Below are 7,872 nucleotides of genomic sequence, written 5' to 3' on the forward strand. Positions count from 1 at the left end.
TATGTCTCCCTTGACTACTAGAAATATTTATCACATACTGGTTACTTTCTTACTCTTGGGCAAAGTTAGTGAATACCCTGTTTATTAACCACACAACTCTAAGAACTTCAGCTTATTTTTTAATTCAATTTTTCCCAAATCCTGGTCTCTTTTGATTCTCAGGTTTGCTTTTAACTGTGTAAATTGGGTCCTTTACTTTGACTTTCTGTGACATCATGGCAGTCTGCCTCAACAATCTCTTCATTCACTTACAGGGTTCTAAAGTTACATTGATTTAAAAGAAGAATATGGATTTTTCAGGAGTCTCTTTGAGGGATCCTTATTCCACAGGCTGTAGATTAGGGGATTCAGCATGGGTATCACCAAAGTTTAATACACAGAAGCCATTCTATCAGTGTCTAATGAATGGTTATTTCGAGGTTGCAAATACATGAATATGAATGTCTTATAGAAAACTGTGACTGCCATCATATGTGAAGCACAGGTGCAAAAGGCTTTTTCCCCTTCTTTTGATGACTGTATCTTTAGAATGGACAAGCAATGTTGATATAGGAGACTACTAAAACCATAGCTATGGAGAAAAGCAAATTTGTAGCTGAAAAATAAATACTACTCTTTTTGGGAAATACATATCAGAGCAGGACAAGGCTAGTAGAACAACATTATCACAGAGGAAATGATTGATTACTTTGGAAGAATGGTAAGACACAGAGGCTACACATAATGAAACCACAATAGCTGTAGAAAAATTACTGAGGTATATCAAGAATACCAGCAGAAGGCAGATCTGCTGAGATATGACCATCACAGCTAGTCATCACAGCTAGCAGGAAATTCTCAGCCACCATGAAAAGCAAGAAATCACCCAGTTGGGTGTCACATTCATAGTAGGAAGTGATTTTCTTCTTTACTAAGAAATTAATAAGCATTTTAGGCGCAATTATGGTAGAATTGCCAAGTTGATGATAGGCAAATGTTGGAGGAAAAATACACAGGGGTTTGAAGTTGAGAGTCGACCCTGGTAAGGATGATGATACCCAGATTCCCTCCCAGTCTCAGCCCATAGATGACCAGGAATATCAGGAAGAGAGGAATCTGGAATTATGGACATTCTGAGATCCCTATAAGAATAAACTCAGCAACTCGTGTGAAATTTTCAGGGGCCATGCAAGAGGTTGGAAATTCATCTGTTTTGAGTACTATGACTGTGTTTTAATTAAGATAAAGCCATGGTTAATATCTTAAGTCTCTTGCAGTGAGTGAAAAATACTAGAGGAATCAAATATGGCTCCATATGATTTCTTAACCTGAGATTTCTTGCTATATCTCCATAATAGGTAATTCTCCCCATAACCTGCTTCATTTCCTTTATTCATCTCACTATAAATTAAATTACTAATTCTATAATCCATGTGTTAAATTTTTTTATTTTTCATTTTATTTACACAGACAAGAATACAGGGAGATATATCTGCATACTTATTTTTCAGGTTACTGATTTTTCAGCTTTTAAAAAAATGACATCTCTGAAATCTTCTCATTCCTGTTATTCTTCCCCACTCTGATTTATTTTACACTATTTGCTTTTCCTCTCTGTTATAATTTTTTTCTCTCCTTGCAGTTCCTTATATTCTTCCCACTGTGTTTTATTTGTAAACACCTTTTATTATAGAATTTCATACTGGTAATTTTTGAATTTATATAATACATCTGGCTTTAATTTTAACATCTTTTTATATCTTAATTAAAATAATATTTTGATATTTTAATAATTGTAAGCAACCTTATTTTACAGTGTTTCTAAGATAATTTAGATATTTATTTGCCAGAGCCAGTATGCTATAATAATATACCCAAATAGTTTCCTATAGTTTTTATTTTAAAGATGGTTACCTGAACCAAACTAAATCATTTATAGTCACTTGTTTGCTAAATTGATAGCTCCAGTGGTTATAAAGAAATCCTGTCATTGTCTCTTATTTATAGATTTGGAGTTAATTAACCAGAGAGTCAAGACTATATCACTATAAATGCCTAAACAATAAAAGGCCAGAGTTGTTTCCATTTTCTCTTCTCCTAGAAAGAATAGAACAGAAAGAAAAATTGAAAACAATTCTGTAACAGGAAAAACAATGAACGACAGTATAAAAAGAATCAGAGAAATAAGACCAAAATAATTCCTGAATCTATAGAGTATATGATTACTATTTATTTCTGCCACCAAACATCATTCATTCTCTTGATTTCTTTGAATCATTCTCTTTATTTATTTACCATGTATTCATTGAATTCCCACTCTGTGCCAGGCAATGTTCATTCTTCAGATAAATCATTTTACCCTCACCTCATTGATCTTTCATATCATAGATAAGGAATAAGCAAAAAGTCTGGTAAATAAACATGTAAACAAGATATTTCCATATTGTGATAAGTTCAGTAAGTGAATTAAACAAGAATATACATTGTTACAATCAGGGAAAATGATTTTACATAAAATATTGAGAGCTATTCTGAGAAGGTAACAGTTGAACTAAAGCCTGAAGTATGAGAAGGAATTTGCTATATAATAAATCTGAGGAAGAACATTTTGGGATTCCAGGCAGTGGTGCATTTCTTTCTTCAGAAAAGGGCTAAAGTTTTGTTGTTTTTAAGTCAAGAAATAGAGGAGGCAGGTGTGACTGGCTGCGTTACATGCAAACTTGAAAATTAGTAGAAACAGGTAGTGTACCTCACAACAAACACTTATATTTACTCTAAGTGAATTATAAAACATTGAGAAGTTTTAAATGAGGTGAATTTAAATTTTAAAGATTTCTATGACTATTAAAGTGAGGAATTTTAGAATTATGAAGGGGTAGAAGTAGGACATGAGTGAAAGTAAAGAAATGAGTCAAGGCAGGATCCCTGGTGAGAGATAACATTAGCTTGTGTCAAAGGAAGGAATTGGAGGTAGAGAGAAGGAAAATTTGGCAAACATTTGGCAACAGAAACAAGATGATTTACTAAACAAAATTAGTATAATGAATTATGTAAGACATATGAAAGAATGGTAGATGGAGGGGAACCGCACACTTATGTTTGCTTTTTGAGATTACGTGAATCATCAAAACAGTTTTTGGATATTAAAATAAGTGGTTAAAGTACTGTGGATGATTGACATGTGTGCGTAATTTTGTACATGTTTTTTATCTTAGTCACCATTTTGTTAAATATAGGAATCTTACTGTAAATAAGATGTCTTCAAGATGTTACTTCAATTATGGTATGGCCCAATTTAGTCAGACTGGGCTTTAATCCAGATTACAGAGACAGAAAGCTACATGAAGGAACTACTCCACTTTGTGTGAGAGGTGGCATCTTATATGAAATAAATTTGCCCATGAATTCCTAATAGTGGTCCCATGTGATCATAAACTAGAAATCAGTGTCAAAAGGGGGCTAACAAACTTAAATTTGTAGTATTTAAGGGTGGCAATCTTGATCCTTCTTTAGGCAATATCCCTCTTACGAAGAAAAATTCATAAGAGGGAAGTAAATGGGAGAGTAGAAATATTGGTGAGTTGCCTTTAAATTAGTACCAGTCCTTTATGGATACATAGTAATTATGATATCTTTAAAAACAAATTTTGTGACTATTTTCCATGTATTTAGAATTTTCTTTATTATACAATGACAAGGGAAGATAACCAGGATATACAATTATTTCTGAACATTCTATTTTACATCAATTGTTTAAAGACCAACGGGGAAAATAAATAATTTCTTCCTGTGTTTTATTTTCTCCCTAAGATTATGTTGCTTTTTAATGTCCTGCTTCTGCTCATGCAAGTGTTTCTCCTCAAATGGAGATCCTTCTTTTTGATATCTTACCAGCTAAAATGTGTGAGGATTTATTTTGCTAGTAAATACCGGTCTACTTAAACATGTTCCATTATTGCATTGACTACATTCTATGGTTCTATGTGTATCTGAGTGCATACTATCATATTTAATGGATAGATTTCTTGAAAGTATTTATAATCCATCATTCCATTCTCAAAATATTGGCACCATTTTTAGTTTGAGTAATTGCATATCTAATTTAACCTCACAGGCTATCCTTTGAAATATGCAATTTTATTTTTGTTAACATTATAAAATTACTATGATATACACAGTTTCATTGTGCAAAAATCCATTGTCTTAGTAGTGGCATAATTGATCTAAATGCATAAGACATAACGACAGCAGTTCTATTTTGGAGACATACATAGCTGGATCATATTTGTCAGCCTCTATTCCCAAAATAGAAATAAAACTGAGTTGAAGAATTGTAGTACTTGATCAAACTTAGCACCCAGTGTCAAGTGGATCCTTTAGGTTACTGGCTTTAGATATTTTTAAATGTCCATTTTAAAAGGAGAAGACAAATAGTTTCTACCCACCTCTAATAGAAGATCAGCTTCAAGCCCTTAATGCGTGCCTCTACTTGACTGAAACAGTGAGAGTTGATAGAGCTTTCTAAACCTTTGAGACTCTGAAGTACAGTGACTCTAGAATACACAGTTGCCTTTTACCTCCATGGAGAAAGTACCAGTAGTGACTCATTAGTTCTTTAACAGGAACTCCTGTAGGAATTCAATCAGGCACCCTTTGGGACCTCTTTGTGATAGTCCAGGTCTAAATTATTACTCAAACTCCATAGCATCTAAGGGACACAATGATTAAGTGTAGCTCACAAAGAAACTTGTTTGTATTCAGGGCTTGATTTCTGAAAAAATGGCATGTTGAAGAGCTGAGACCCAAATATCTAGCAGTCAAATCAGTTCAAATTATATCTATTTAGTTACATAGTGATTCAAGGATACTTAGTTACACAGTGATTTAAGATAAATAATATCACTATGCCACTTTTTATAGTTGTTTTTTTTCCCTTTTGCCTCAAGGAATACAATTACCATGGCCAGTTTTTAAAGGATTGTGGTGAAGTAGAGGTTAAAAGAAGAATGACTCTTCCAAAGAACAACTTTCAGTCAATATTCTTATTATTTTACTATTTTTTTTTGACTCTTGTATTTATGGTGAGAAAAAGGTAGAAGGTAACTACCAGAAAAAACTCAAACAGTATTTAAAAACAAAACTCATTTGTTAGGTTAGAATCTATCTTCAGATTTCTAGATATAGACACTTTTTCAAAACACTGAAGCTTCATATATATATAAATAATATTTATACTGTAAAATTATATATGTGATGGCTAATAGGATTATATAGAAAGGAATTGTCCCTGAGACAGTTCTCATTTGTGGAGCATAAGTACTCTTTGTAGTAATACTTCCTTTCTGGTTTGCCATAAGATGTCCCCTATTGACTTTAAATTTAAATATAGAAGTTGAGCTCCATGGCATGAAGCCATTAATGCAAAAATAAAAATGCATGCAAATGGAAAAGAAACAAATATTTATAAGTAAACAAGAAAATAAGCAGACTCACATTAAACATATTCAGGTGTGGCAGAAGAAATGGATGGTGGAATAAAGTTAATAGGAACTAAATAGATTTAAAAAGAGATGCACTTTGCCAGGCCTACTGATGATGATGTGCCATGAACAGAGGAACACAATTATTCTAAACTTCTCTCCTCAAATCCAAAACCGTTTAGAAACACATATATTTTCATTGGGCAGATAATACATTTCTGAATTCAATTATGCAGAAATAATCAAGTTATTAAAATGCATAAACAAAAACCTTCATGAGGGCATTATTCTGTATGAGAAAATATTGGAATTGAATTAAATCTACATTTCAGAAATTTATTTAGTAAAATATAGAGGCATATATTTACCAAAATATAATCTTTAAAACTTGGTTTGTGTATATTACATAGACATTTGGGGCAACCTTCTGAGAAGAAAAATAAAAATAATAAGCAAAAGGTTATCTTACAATGGTTTATTTAAAAATCATGGTATAATTTACACATAGTAAATTGCACAGACTACAAGTGTTAATGGATCAGGTTTGGCAAATGAAAGCACCTGTTCCTAATCAAGAGCACATTTCTATCACCCCAGAAGGTTCCCTGATATCTCTGCAGTTAATCTACCACATGATATCTCAGGCCACATCTGATATGATTTCTTTCACCAGAGACTAATTGTAACTATCTTAGAACATTATATAAAATGATATAGTCTATTTCTGCCTGGTTAGTTTTACTTGGCTCAATGTTATTGAAGTTTCTCCCTGCTATTGGATACATCAGTAATTGATTCAATTTAGTTGCTGAGTAGTATTGATTTTATGAATATAACATAGTTTTAAATATATTTTTCTGTTTAAAGACAGATTATTTCACATTCAAATTATCGTGAATAAAAATAACATGAATACTAAAACATGTGCTGGTTTGAAAGGAAGTATGCCCCCTAGAAAAGCCATGTTTTAATCAAAATCCCATTTCATAAAGGTATAATAATCCCTATTCAATACTGTATGCTTGAAATTGTAATCAGATCATCTCCCTGGATAATGTGATTTAGTCAAGAGTGGTTGTTAAACTGGATTAGGTGACAACATGTCTCCACCCATTTGTGTGGGTCTTGATTGGTTTATTGGAGTCCTATAAGAGGAAACATTTTGGAGAATGGAGATTCAGAGAGAGCAGAGAAGAACTACACATCCACAAGAAGCAGAGTTCACCAGCCAGTGACCTTTGGAGATGAAGAAGGAAAATGCCTCCCAGGGAGCTTCGTGAAACAGGAAGCCAGGAGAAGAAGCTAACAGATGACAGCATGTTCACCATGTGCCCTTCTAGATGAGAGCGGTACCCTGAACTTCATCAACCTTCTTGAATCAAGGTATCTTTCCCTGGATGCCTCAGATTGGTCACTTCTATAGATTTGCTTTAATTGGGACATTTTATCGGCCATAGAACTGTAAACTAGCAACTTATTAAATTCCCCTTTTTAAAAGCCATCCTGTTTCTGGTATATTGCATTTCAGCAGCTAGCAAACTAGAACAAAACCACAAGTATTTTTCTGCATATATGCTTTTAATCTTCTTGGGTAAGGAGGAGATTTCTGAGACATACAGTAGACATATGGTAACTTTATTAGAAACTGCCAAATTGTTTTCTGAAGTGGTTCTACCAAACATCAATCATCCAAACATCAATGCCTGATGATTACAGAGCTCCAAATAGTAGTAGTCATTTGGTAATATCATTATTTTAAATTTTAGCTAATCTAATGGGTAAAAAGTGATATTTCATTGATAATATTATGGCATTTCTCTGACGACATAGGATGCCAGGTCTTTTTCATGGTTTTTGGCCATTCATTTTTTTTTTCTGTGAAGTGTCTATTCAAATATTTTGTCTATTTTTAATGGGTTGTCTTTTTATTATTGATTTGTAGGGATTATTTATATATAACCTGGATATGATTCAATTGTTTTGTCTTCTTAGTTGATAATCAGTTGAGTATGAATATGTGAACATGTACAGGCATGGTAATTCTGTTCCATTGATCTATGTATCTGTCTTTATAAAATACTGTACTCTTTGTATTACTGTAGGTTTATAGTAAGTTTTGAAAAAATCATGCAAATTCTTCAACTGTGTTCTTTTACAACCTTGTTTTGGCTGTACTCAATGTTTCACATCTATTGTGTGGAAGCACATTTCAAATTAGACAGGGGGGATCTTGTTGGACACCATGAGGCTGGGTCCAGGCTTGTATGCTCTAAGAACAGAAATTTACAATAGAAGTAATTCTTTGTAAATTATTTTTAAGTTAGGGATCAAATTTTATCCCTAACTTAAAAATGAATCTCCTTAAAAATTCTCACTGTTCTCAACCCTATATATGAAATTAAGTAATGAACCT

General features: G+C 32.8%; 1 pseudogene; it reads right to left on the minus strand.

Annotated features, from left to right (window-relative positions):
• Window positions 1-264: 264 nt before the first annotated feature.
• LOC143666704 (olfactory receptor 8J3-like) lies at window positions 265-1,167 on the minus strand (annotated as a pseudogene).
• Between the last annotated feature and the right edge of the window lie 6,705 nt (window positions 1,168-7,872).

The sequence above is a fragment of the Tamandua tetradactyla genome, chromosome 23 (genome assembly GCF_023851605.1).
Source record: "Tamandua tetradactyla isolate mTamTet1 chromosome 23, mTamTet1.pri, whole genome shotgun sequence".
NCBI classification, from domain to species: Eukaryota; Metazoa; Chordata; class Mammalia; order Pilosa; family Myrmecophagidae; genus Tamandua; species Tamandua tetradactyla.